Source organism: Mesitornis unicolor, unplaced genomic scaffold, assembly GCF_000695765.1.
Source record: "Mesitornis unicolor isolate BGI_N332 unplaced genomic scaffold, ASM69576v1 scaffold26509, whole genome shotgun sequence".
In the NCBI taxonomy this organism is placed as follows: domain Eukaryota; kingdom Metazoa; phylum Chordata; class Aves; order Mesitornithiformes; family Mesitornithidae; genus Mesitornis; species Mesitornis unicolor.
Window position 1 is genome coordinate 24,201 of NW_010206942.1, and position 14,057 is coordinate 38,257.

The following is a 14,057-nucleotide window of genomic DNA, read 5'->3' on the forward strand; positions in this document are numbered from 1 at the left end:
GCTGTGAGTCTGTCTGTAGCAATTAAGAGAAAAATTCTAACTCTCCTTGTCCCAGCCTTCTTGGCAAGTGTGAAGTTCAAGAGATGTCTGAGTACCGCTTTACTCATCCTTGTCTTGTTCACATCTCTGTTCCTCTCCCAGTTCACCTCCTCCAGTGACTGCTTCCTTCAGATTTCACCTTTAACTGCAAGGTCCCCTCAGCAATCTGATGAGGCCTTTAATAAGACATTAATCCAATATATTACTGTCATTCAAGTGTTAAAAGGGAATAGGTAAGACTCTTTTGGAGCCATCCTGTTATATCAAAGCAAAAGAAATTTTTACTTAGTTATGGGGGGAGATGGCACCACTAACAACCAAATGTATTTTGAGCCCCCTCTGTGTTATGAATGCAAACCGAGCTGCATGGCATACCTCGAAAGCACCTGGGAATAGGAATAAAGAACATATGTTGCATGTGTTCAGCTCCTCAGGGTCTCAAGACACTGTCTCACCCCCACTTCAGGAACAGACAGGGATCAGGTACAGCAGAAGAAGTCAGTGGTAGTGACAGGGGACCATTCCTGCCCAGCTAAATTTGGCTTTTTTTGTTGCACAGTCAGCCTAGCAATTTGACAAGTGATTGAAGAGTGGGTCTCTTGGGTATAGGGGGTGCATCAGCTCTCTCAGGATCAGGATGCTTCAGCCCAGCCACTCCACAGTGGAAATAAGTCTTTTAATAAGCTGCTCTATATTTACTTCTTCTTCCTAATTTTTTGCTTTGTTAATATTTGAGGATTTTCACTGATTCTGCCTTTTCAGGACTTTCCACCTATCTTTGTCCTCTCTGTCTAAGACTTCCCACCACTGCTATTTTCTCTGCTGTTTCTTCAGCTCATTTCATCACCTTGCTGTCCATGAGCTTTCCATAGTGGAAGCCAGAAAAGCCACATTTTCATCTGCCTTTTTCTCAAATCAATCAGATAAATTTATGCATTTGAATATATTCCTTTGCTTTCCCTGTATTTAAGTCCCTTGCACTCTACAAAGCATATACTCTAATGATAGGCTGTAAGGTGGGAATACACTATTATGTCTCTTTTACAGGTAGAACCTAACGGTAAAAAGGCACTTGTCAAGATCACAATAGAGTCACAAATAGGTACCTGAACTCTGCTTTCCCAAGCTACAGACTACTTACTTCTGATTCAACAATACCCTTCAAAGAACAGATTACTGGTTTCAGACCTTGCAATGCTAACTATCACTTCACAAACTATATGCATAGCTCAAATTGTCAATATACCGCTGCAGTACAAATAATCCTCTCAGACGCACACTATATCATCCTGTAATTGCCAACTTGTGGCTTCAGGGGGTCCTCAAGGTGCCAATGGTGAGAGTTTTAGCAGATGAAAGAAGTTTCTGCAAATATGAGGGTTAACTTTCAAATGGGTGGAGCTGCCAATTCTATTTGAAACACAGCACAGCAGGCCAAGACTTAATCCCCTGCTCTGTACATTTTGGAAAGCAAAGTCCAAAAAAGGCCTTTTCCAGTATGCACATTTTTTTTTATTTGTACATGTATTTAAGTTCCCTTAACATTACAGAAAGTCTATATCTAAGGGTACCTGTAAATTCAGAGCAGTGAAGCTAAAGTCTTGTTTGTCTTCCCAGAGGAGGTGTAGGTACGTTCCACTGACCACATATGTTTTGAAAACTTTGTTGCCGGAGCTGAATGCACACAGGGGAAAGGGACATGACTGGTACAAAATTACTCATCTTCCTGCCTAAACCATTCACTTGGACTCATGGTTTCACCACTGGGCTGTGAACAAGGTTACCTTTTTCTTTAAAAGAATAGAATCTCACTCAAGCACAATAAAAACTGCCACCTCAACCTCAACATACAACCAGTAATATTTACAGTTAATGTAATGTCTCATAATATTCATCCTCTTCCCTCTAGAGATACAACTTTTGACAATGTCCCCCAGACTAGGAGTGTCTTTATTAGGTGCTTCCCTATGAGGGATTTGATTAGCAATAAAAAATATAAAGTGGAACTACCTACTTCTCCCAGAGTTCTGGAAACACCCTCAGAAAATCAATACAGAGGAATGCTGCTATTTTGTAAATCCATTAACTCTGTGGCCTTTTGCCAACCATTGTGTACACCGTCTAGACATGGGAACCTACTTGGCAGCATTAGGAAATTGACTTTGCCACCTTCTTTGCAATGGAGCTTGCCAACTTAATTTCTACCAACACACAGAACCATGGAGAGGCAGAAATACCCCTTTCCTTCTGCCTTCAATCATTGCTCTATCTTTCTCCCTCTTCCTCCTTTTCTTCCTTTCTTCTTCCTCCCCTCCCCTGTCCCTTTCTTCCTCTCTTAAAAATGTGGCTTAATGGCTTAAAAATGTGAAGCAGTGTAGGATGGAAGGAGGCAAGGAGGAATGCCTCCATAGCTCTTGAGTTAATTTACTTAAGTTTAGAGACCAAAGACTTTCCTTGACTCCCACCATAATCACTACTATGATTTTGCCTGCAGTTGAGAAATGCTCAGGAGCAGGACTGAGCAGAGGTGATTGGATCCATATGGCACAGGAGTAATATTCCCAAATGGCAGTGTTACTGCTGGTAGCTGCACCAAATCATTTTCTGGGAGTATGGGCACAAGGGAACTGTGGCATTGTAAAATTCTTCCTGCTAAAACTCCAGCCCAAAAGAGAATAGGGAGCAAGGTCAAAGCAGTTAAATCCCTCCAGCACAGAAGATACAGCTCAGCTGCCCTTACAGATGGGAAGACTAAGAAGTGCCAGTAGCTCAAAGGAGCAAGAACTTCCCTCTGTAAGTCACGTTCTTTAGCACAGACTAAGATACTCCTGGGCTGTCTGGCCAGGCTGTCATTTTGGGTAACAAGGGCTAAGCTACTGCCAATGACATGCATAACAACAGGAGGGTTAGGCTTCAACTCCCTGCCAGCAGCCAACAGACGAGAGCAGAATTCAGTGTATACAGGCTTAGTTATTTAAATAGTGGATGTTCTACAGAAAATACAAACAAGACATTGCTAATATGGACATCAAATCCCAGATTTTATTATGCTGTTTACCTAAAATGGAAAATAAAGGAGCCAAAAGTTTTCAGTTGTTTTAATTTGTATATTTTCCATTGCATGTATGGAAAAAAAAACCCATAATTTTATATAAGGGAAAAAAAAAATCTGTTTGGTGGCTTTCACATCATGCTGAGAAGACATGAGCTAGACAGTTACAAAATAATGGAGTTCGTTGGGAGCTTTCCAGTGAAACTTTTTTCCACTATAAAATGTTTGTTTGTTTGGTTGGTTGGTTTTTAATTTATTTTCGTTTTGGTGGGAATGGGGCGATTTCAATAGAATGACTGGGTTTGAAATATTCTAAGAAAAAAGCCCCTTGTCTTAAGGGACTACTTTAACACTTTTTTTAAAAGTTATTTTTTTAGTTCAAATACCTTTCATTCAAAAATATTAAATACAAAAAAAATCAATATGAAAAATGTAAAGGCTTTTAAAAAAAAAGTATATTGGTTTATTCAGTCTTCCCTGGGTAGAAGGAAAGAGGGCATAAAACTCTTCAGAGACTGACTGCCAAGATTTTGGAAGGGAACAAGAAGAATTCTCTGTCTTTCAGCTGCCCATTACCAGTTTCACTTCTGCACTGGACACAAGAGCCCTGATCTGCCTCACTGGGCATACAACAGCACCTGTACTCAGTGGTCTGGGAGCCATTTACTAGCAAAAATATCTCTTGGGCACGTGCTTGCAACAGATCTGTCTCCAGATTGATCTAAAGTCTTCTTCAAACCCTGTATTCCCACAATGTTAGCTTGTCTGAAAGGATGTTTTGGATGGTCAAGCATAGGGTGTTGGGGAGGGCTACACATCAAGGTAGCGCACTGGAATCGGTCCTGCTTAGGCAACCCCTGGAGAAACTGTATATAACAGAGCCACAAATAGGTACTGGTGACAAAGCCAGCTAATCTCTGCTACTCAAATGCCTCACTGTAAATTTGCACAGGGCAGGGAGAGGCTTTGTGATTTATGCGTTGCCTTGAGCAGAGGACATCAAAGAGATGCACCATACCAAAACAAGCATCAGCAGATTTCCATAGCACTTCACAGAGAACAGAAATAACCATGATTTTTGTTCTGAGCTTGCTTGTGTCATACTCAAAAGCTGACTATCAGCATGATTATGTTTTTATGAACACATAAATAAGTGCCATTCTGATACTTTGGACCCCCCAAATGGGAGTGTTTTATAAAAGGGAGGAATATATATTTGAAAAGATAAATGCTAAAATATGTGTTAATCCCTGGTCAGACACAGTTCAGAGTGGAAAGGGTTGAAAAGTGAAAGTCAGTGGTGTTTGCAAAGAACTATGAAGCCACAGCAAGAAATGAAGATGAGGCATGTCACACTTCATCTGTCAAAAGTAGGACACCCTCCTAGGGGCAATGTAGAAACATAATTTTCTCTAGAACAGGAAGCTTATTCAAATGAGTGGAAGGCCTCTTTGGATGCAACTTTTTCTGCCTATACAGATGACAGTGAGAGCCAAGGGGACCTTCTTTTGAATAGCTATAATTAAATGAGATTCTTCCAAGCCCAGGTGTGCACAGCACCAGGCTTTCAGTCTTTGTTAGATTTTATAGATGCAGCTGAAACAATAATTATGGTAACTGGTATTATGCTGGGCAAAAAATTACTGCTTAATGAATAATTACTTATTTGTGCTCACAGTCAGAATCACAATCTCAGATGTACTCTTTCTGACATGGGTTGTGCAAGGGATGAGATAAAAAAGTACAGACAGGAGGAAGGCAGAGAAATCCATTACGCAAAGTTGCAAACTGCATGGAGGAAGAAAACAAAATTAATTGGTTCTTATGACTTTGCTCTACATCTAGGAGTGTCTTTAGTCTACATCCCTCTGGGAGAACATTTAGTTCTTGTAACAGCTACTGCTGATGCTGTGATGTCCAGTTTTGCACGTCCTTGAACACAGCAGAGCCACCTTTGAGGTAAGTTTCCCAAGGGCATAGGAGAACAGTCTTCTTTCCCTGCTCTGATTGCAGTGGTCGTGGCTGGCATATAACTGCCCTCCTCATCACCACAAAGGCTCCTCATGTGAAGTGAACAATGAAATATGGCAAAGAACTCCAGCTTGATGCAGTGCAAGCTGGAAAGAGCAGAGCAGCACTGCTCTGCTAACACCATCTGACATCCCCATCACGTTAGCTCCTCTCCATCACTCCCTATTAGCATGCATCTTACCGAAGGTGCTAGGAAAGTCTCTTTGCAATAATATTACCACATATGAATACTAACCTGAAATGAGAGGAGTCTTACAAAGGAAACTGCTAATCTGACTGCATTGGCCTAATGTGACAAAGCCCACAAAGGGCAAGGAAGGGACAGGCAGTAGTTTCCATGCACTTTTTCCATTTCCATCCTCCTCTCCCTCTCCTGTTTAACATTTTGTGCAAAAAAAAACAAAAAAAAACCCAATAGATTTTGATTCAATTCCATACAAGTCACTGCTCTTCCTGTTATTCTGGACACTTAGGTTTTGACTGTGATGGATAAGCAATAAATATACTGAAATAAAAAAAATAAATCTACCTTTGGCTGTTCATTTGCAAGGAGAAGCCCTGAGACCCTGGTTTACAGTCATTTCAGTTGCACAGCCTATCTACTGCTGTGTCACCTTTTGCCTAGTGTTTTAAGTTACCTCCTCCAAGGAGCTTTTTTTCCATTAGGTTATGGGCCTAATCATGAAACAGTAATTCCTCAGGGGCCCAGAAAGTGCTGATTATCTTCTAATGAGATAAAGTACCTCTCATCTCTAGATCCCTGCCTTGAAATAATCTCTAGCTCCTCAGTGGCTAAAATGATCATAATCTGAGGACAAAATATGTTAATGGTGGTGGCTACTGCTGCCCCAAAGCAAAGCACTTAAAGAAAGAAACTAGATGAAAATGTGGAACTAAGGTAGGGAGGGCTATGAATTTTATCTTTAATTTCTTCTGGTTTTCATCAGGTCAGCAGCTCAGCTGAAACAAATTGAAAACTATCCTTCGACTCAGAGCAAATATGAGCCCAGTAACAATTTGTGAATACATCTTACTATATATTTGTCAGTAAATTATATTGGAGTGAAACTGTTTAGTGGTTTTTTTGCGGTATCATACCTGTAATGCATCAGAAAAGCAACTCAAAACCAGAAATGAAAAATTCAGTAAAAATGAAAATGGTATTTAACACAATTCCATAATTTAATAATTACTTTTTGTATATATTTCTATATGGTGTTATGACAAATCAGTGGAAGTCATGTGCCATATAACATGGAATTTTGAAAACAGTATTTATTCAGAATGTCTCATTTCATAGCAAGTTGTAGAAACAAATTTTTCTTTCAAGCCTAAAAGAAACAAAACAATATAATAATTTCCTAGTTTTCCATGAATTGGAAAACTATATTTCAATGTCTCTAATAATTGCATGTCTTCTTCATATGCATATACACAGACATATGTACAATTGAAAACATTTTTCAGTCTCATTGAAAAACCTGAAGACCAGGATGTTGACATGCTGGACATTATATAAAAGTAGCCACAGAAGATGAAGTATAAATGACTATCATCTCCTTAGTACAAATATTTATTTCAAAATTTATATTAAAATTTGTATTCAACACAAGCCTGCAGTGAATATGGCTTGAGCAGACTGAAAAAGAAATCTGTTATTGTAAACCTCAGGAAAACACTGAAAAGCTGTACTTTTTCCCAGTCTTCATTTTTATTCTGTTCCTCAGCTGCTCAGTGCTAGCACAGCCTGTCCTTCATGCCTGGTGCAAATGTGCCTCTGCAGGCACCTGGGAGTGATGGACCCCTGCACAGATTTATGCCAGCTGTGCAAAGGCAGGAAGAACCCTGGTAAGGCAAGAAGGGAGCCAAATCCCCACACTCCTCTGTTCCAGGAGCACAGCTCTGTGTATTGATCAGCACAATACAGCTGTCCACCCACGTGGTTATTAATGGATAATAAACAGCCCAAGCAGCCACAAACAGCATTTTTCTTAGAAAAGCTTTAGCCTGGAATCAATTAAACAACAAGAAGGGCTCTAAGAAGTGCCATCAATTGCAAAAGTTATTACACTCTCGGATGTTTCACTGAAAACTCCCACACAAAGCAACTAAATGTCAAAAGTCACTGTGTCTTGATCAGGTTTCAGCATGTCCAATGCCCCTCGCAGGCACTGTTTGGTGTGGAGTGGCAGTCCTGTGTGGAGCCACTGGTTCCCCAGGTACCCCCTTGTTTAGCCATCTGGATTAACTATTGTGTGGTCTTCAAGAGCGAGAGGGAAAACCAGAAAAGCTGAGAAGGAGCATGGAGAACAAAGAAGAGAAAAAAGTCATCTACAGCTGGCTTCCAGTAAAGAGCAAACCCTGTTTCCTGGGCAAAAAGACTCAAAATGTTGTGTACCTTCTAAGGGAGGTATGAGGAAATGTGTGGTACCCTGTGTTCACTGCTTCATTTAACAGCTTGCTGTTGATGCATGTGAAAAAGGCAAGGGTACTGAAACAAAGAGCAAATTCACCAGATTTTAAGGTGAGTCCAAAAAAGAGCTAGATAGAGATAACATTTATGTTCAGGAAACAGTGAGAAAATATTTATTTTCCTGTTGTTTTTTTTTTCTTAGTAATAAACAAGTTATTTTAAGTAGTTCCAGCTATGTTTTGTAGTGTAAAGTAAATTCTATCCTTTCTTTATCACATTTCTCATGGTGCGACTGTAATGGACAAAGTGGAAAGGAAAGGTGATCAACTTCAGGTCACTAGTCCACAGCAAGGGGAAAAAGTGAACAAGCATCTTCAGCAGAAGTCAGCAATACTGAACAGGTCACATTTCCCCTGTGTCCACACTTCTGACATAAGAAACAAATAGTCCAGAAGTTTCAGCAAGAATTATAATATAGGAGGACAACAAAACATATGCAATATAGCCATACTTTTTGTCATAAGGTCAGAGAAGCAGCCTTACAAAAAGATAGAAAAATATTATATTTAAAGGAGCTAAGAAGAACTTCCATGGTGGCTGAGTAAGGACCTCGAGTATGCAAGTATTGGGTGCAGCGATAGCATCACATGTAGAGGACTAAGTAGAGAACTGGTAAAACATCCCTAGAACCTAAATACTTGCAGCTGCATTGCTAGATCTGCCTTTGTCTGCTGAGTACAACCAGGGAGGCTCTCAGTTCATCCTCAAGGTGTGCTGGGATTCAAAACCACATAAACAAATATTCCTCTGCCTGTCTGGCCTGAGGCAATACGTGTCCTCAGAGCAAACCTGTCAGCTGGGTTCTGTTGCCCACACTGCCAACAGGGCAGTGCCACTCATCTCTACAGTCCTCTCCCATGGCCACAACTCTTGGGCAGAGCATGCCAGCCTGGGCTCCTGTGCCCCTGGAGTAGTGCAGAATGGTGCTTTGCAGCCACGTTCCACACTGGCAGTGAGACTGGGCTGCCAGCTTTGTCTCCCCTGCTTTTCAAGAACTAGTTAAATTAGTTTGGAGCAAAAGAATGAGTCCTTACCCACTGGATGCCTGGTATTGGGATACTCAGCTGGGACAGCAGATACCTGTGGATGCCTAGGTGTTAGCTGGGCCAACTACCAGCTCCAACTTTTCCCCTTTTTATCAGTGCTCCAACCACAAGGTTAGGTGGTCACTCTGTTTAGCACAATAAGCAGAAATTTTTAGCTGGATCAGTTGCTTTTGCAGATTCCAGTGGAAGATGGATGCTTGAATATTCTTGGACATGACAGACAGGGATGTGAACCAAGGTTTTCTAGAGTTAGAAGAGCATTCCTGGGCCACTAAAGTATTGCTCCAAGTCTGAGAAACAGGCAGCAAGCTGGGCCAAAGTTGTATCTAAGACTACAAAGTAGTAGAAAGTGTTCAATTTTATTAACCCCTCTTTTTCTCCTCACTGCCACCAGTTAACAAGAAAAAGCAGGTCCTTTGCAGGAAGCCAGACCTTCCTCTACAAGGCACCCAGCTCTTTACAAAGGGAGATTTTCAGGACACTGTCATTGTAGGGAAGCATACCAAAAGGTCTGGCATTGTAGTGCCCAGCTCCTTATGTGGCTCTGAGTTTATTCATGAGGTAGATGGATGTTTTGAAGGTCTGCATCTGAACACATCCCAGACGGTCCATTCCCATCCAATTGCTCCCATATTTTGGAAGCAATTCAAACCCAACAGAATAACTGCAGCAGTAGCCTAGAAAAAAAAAGTTACACTTTCTTTCAAGTCTCCGAGAAGGCAGTCTGTTTCTCACAACACATTCATCATTACAAATGTGTCTGCAGCTGAAGATGATTGTTGCCTACTGTTTAATCAGAAGGAAATGCATTGTAATGATAAATCATTACACAGGAATTTCACAGGCGGCTCTCTCAGCTGGGGACCCCAGGCTGCCACCCAGGATGCTCTGCCACCTGTCCAATGCTTCAGGCTCTTCAAATCAGGATCCAAAGGGGTTTCTTCTCTCCAGCCCTAGAAGAGTAATGTTTCATATGCAGCTCTGTAACTTGATTTTTCAGCCAACCACAAAGTAGGCTAATAAGAATTACACACAGAAACAGGCCTGGTAGCTGAGATTAATCAACTCAGGTTTCATCACTCAGCACTATTTTTTGAATTAAAATTAAGCTTTTGATCTCACTCAATCCTCCTTGGCCCTGCCATTCTTCCTCTTTCCTCTCCTCCTGTCCCTCAGCTTTCATCTTGAGGCAACCCTTCACCTTGTGATGAGGGACACAGGCTTCTGGATTCATGGAGATGACAGTAGTGATGCTCCCACTGTGCAAGAGACTGCATTGGAACATGAACTTGCTTCCTTGTAGGCAGCAATCTTCCTCTAAAAGTTTCAGAGGGTATGAGACTCCTGTTCTTCTTTAGGACCATTTGAAATGGGATGCCAAAACACATAGAGGTGGATTCTGAACCTTTTTTTTCTCTTCTGGGGTTGCACCATGCAAATTTTTGAAAATAATCAGATTAAGTGATTACTACAGTCTTCCAGCTGAGATGTTTTTTAGATGGCACTATTTATTTCACAAATAAAAAAACAGTTCAGGCAAAGACTCAGATAATCCAAAGCATGTACTGAACCTTCTTTGCCATTTAATCCATTTGCAAGCTTCTCATTTTACACTAAATGAGGGAATGTTCAAAAGAAATGTATTTTTAACAGTGTGTTAGATTCACCACACAGTAAGAAAGCATGAGAGATGCCATTCCAGAATGACACCTCTGTGTTTTTCAGAACACCACCTCTTCACATTTCTGGCAGCTTTCCTCATCTATGGCATGCTTAGTAGAAAACAAAGAAGAAGACATTTTTAAAACAAATCATCATAAATTTGTGATTTAAATCTTCTCATACCCTTTCTCTTTCATCTCTGGGGCAAGTTGCATGGGTACATCTTTGCATACCCTTTGGAACTGTCCTATAAAATCTCAGTGAAAAGAGAGTGAAATCAGGTAGAATAATCTATTTCCTGTGCAGAAATCATCACTGATACTGCTGAGATTCAGCATTAGTGTTCCCTTGCAGCCAACTATAACCCTACTCAGCAGTGAGGTGGTCTGATACTAATTTGCCTCTGTCAGCTATTTATCTGCCTTTACCATGGCAACTTTTTATTAAGCATAATTAGTGAACATCCATATAAACAAGAATCTACATTTTTTTTTCTATCAGGTCTCTAGAACTAAGACTGCTACTTGGAAAATCTTCAAGGGAGAAAGCTGGTATGTAAGCCCAGGGCCTGCATGCCCTTGAGTATGGGGCAAAGTATCGCAAAGTACCAGAGAGTAAGTTCAGATTTTTTTATCAAAATCCTGTCATTTAAGCTCAGATTACAAGGTACAGACTCTTTCAGTGCTAGAATGAAAAATACACATTTGAGCCAAGCAAAGCTATTTGTCTAATGTTTCTCAAAAAATATACATGGGAAATAAGAAATACAAAGTTTTAGGATCAAACTATTATTTAGAATTTAGAATTCTTCTATATTTAGAGTAATTGAAATATTTTCATGAAAATGTAAAAATAAAGCAATATTTATGAAAAATCGCCTAAATTGTGTTTTAGTAAATGGAAAATTTAAGGAAAGGAATGGAAAAACAAGCTTTGTTTCTTTTAAATAGATTTTGACAGGATGTCTAGTGAGAAATCATTTTGCTTGATCTAATATTTTTTATCATTATCACTCACAGCAACTTATAAGACAGAAAAAGTAATTGAAAAACTTTATCTAGAAAAGATCAATATGATCACCTAGTTTGACCTTCTGCATAAGGCAAAGCATGGGATACCATCAAGTGATTTCTACAGCAAGTTAAGAAATTCCACTTGAACTAAAACTTCTTTTCTAGAAAAGCTTTCTGCTGAATCTTGAGACAGTTTTAAAATAATCCTGGTTTAATGACAGCAGTTGCTAGCAGATAGAAGCCATTTCTCCGAAAGGTACTTCAGTGATTGATTATCCTTATCTTAAATATTTGTCATTTATTTCTGTTCTGAATTTGAGTAGCTTCAGCTCACAGCCATGAGAACATTTTTGCAGTCTTTTTATGCCTTCCGAAGGCTAAAATCTTGTCTCCTAGTAAATCTGCTTCTCTTATAGGCACTTATCTACTGTGAACAGGCACCATTTACCTTTAAAGATAAACTAAAAAGACTGAATGTCATGAGTTTTTGTAGTAAAGATTTCCAAGACTCTAGTATTTCTTGTAGCTCTTTTCTAGATATTTCAGTTTGCCAATATGGTTTTTAAAATATGAAATACAGCTGATTGCGAATACCATTTTATTTGAAACACACTTTCTCGATGAAAGCCAAAGCTTTCCATGGAAACATATCGATTTACAGGAGATTTCTGAACTGCCTCAGAATTAGAGAAACAATGAAAATATTTTCCAGGGATATGGCTGACACATGTTCAAGTCATCCCAGTTCAAAGCAGGGATCTTGGATCTTTAACTCCTGTGATCCAGGGGATTGACCTAATCACTAAGACAGCAGTGCTCTATGTTGGTTGTCTACAGTTGCAGTTATTAGGATTTTCATAGCTCACTGAAGCTCAGTGGATCCAGAGTGAGATAAGAGTAGTTCATAATGCGCTGTGAAAGATCTCTCCTGGCATCACTCCTGGCATAAAAATCTAGGGTTAAAATCTCTCACCCAAACACAGAAAAGCAAACACCTACAAAGCTTGAATCATGTCCTAGTAGGAAGCACCACCATCCTGGGTCTCCTTCTAAGGGCTTGTCCAAAAAGGTATCATGCCCAGGCTCTGCTGCAGCACTCCTGTGGGATGTGAGCTTTGCAGTGGCAGGCAAAGGAGGCAGCTGCAACAGAAGTCAAACAATCTAGGTTTGCAGGGTTAAAAACAATGTCTGTGCCTTGAAACACTCTGCAAAACAGAATCCCTGCTTTCCAGATAATCTCGGTTTAAACACAAAAGCTATATACAGTCTCGCTATGTATGATGATAACAGCACCTCTGTTTCTGATTGATCTTTATTTACACAATCAATGACCGCATAGACTCTTGTCTTACTACTACATCATCTTTAGAGCTCATGTTGCAATGATTATCCACTCTTTCAGTCCTTTATCTCAATCATGCTTTTTAGAAGACAGCCTTTATCTTATGGCCTACAATTTTCATTCTTAGATGAATAATCTTGAATTTAGCTGTACTTAAAAGAGATATTTGTTGTTTAGCTGAGCTCCCTATGCTGTCATCAACATACAGCTTTGGAAAGTTTCCATACATCTTGTCCTTCCAGCTGGAGACAAGATTTCCACAGCAGATGTGACTGAGGGAATGGAGCAAAGGGAAAGGGATCAGGACAAAGAGAATGAGAACAGGAAAGCTAAGGAGATTTGCCCTTACTTGCATATAGAAAGACAACTCTGAAAACTAGTGAAAAGGTTTCTAGTCCTTAATCACATACCAGCTATCTTTCCCATCCAGGAGAACCAGGCCCCTGAGAAATGTGAAGCATCCCACACCTTCCAGAGTCCTCTCTGACCCTACAAATAGTCATCAATAAGGTTCATCTCTCCTGCTGCTTCAGTCCCTCATGCAGGCAATCTGTTTTGAAAACTAGTTGTGCCCTTCTCCCTCTCTTCATGACAAGAAATAAATAGCAGTCCAGACAGGAAATTTTGTATGTCTGTGTGTGGGTCTGTCTGTGTTTTCCCAAAATACAGATGTAATTACTGAGCCTCAGGCCAAGAGAAACAGAGACAGATAAATAATGTGTGCCTAAAGGCACCCAGCTTCACAACTCAGCTAGGTCCTGCACAACTCTTCCAGGTAAAGACACAGTTAGGTTCTGAATTTTTGCATGTCCAAGAACACATAGGAGCCAGACATTTATTTTTCTGAAGCACAGGGTGGCATTTAAAGTTTGGTTCAGGGTTTTTTTTAGTGACTACCCAACTTGTGCTGTGTATTTTAGTACTTGTTCTGACATCCTAATATAGAGCAACTTTCCCAGAAGAATGGTAGGAATTAGCAAAGACTCTCTCTCTGTCCCAGGCAAAACGGGTGTAAAACAGAGTTTTTCTGTTTGGCCTGTGCTTTATGAAACTCTGTTCCAAACTCCCTCTATGGAAAGAGTTCAAAGATGTGCACGAGCACTCTTGTAAGGCTATTCCTTATATATGCAAGTTTGCCTCTGGAATTTGTCTTTTCAATATATTTACATATAGCAGATCATTTGTAATTCATCAACTTGAACAGACTCCTCTCATCAGTGTCTGTTTTTCCTATTTATCTCAGAATTAACACAAAGCATTTATTAAACCCAGCTTTTTTCCCCAAGACAACTCACTCCATCTTCTCAAGAGAGTGATCCCTGAAGCCTTTAGTGTGCTGTTAAGGCTCCCAAATTACCCCTTTATTTCAGAAGACAATAACTTTCTTCTTTTGATTTGT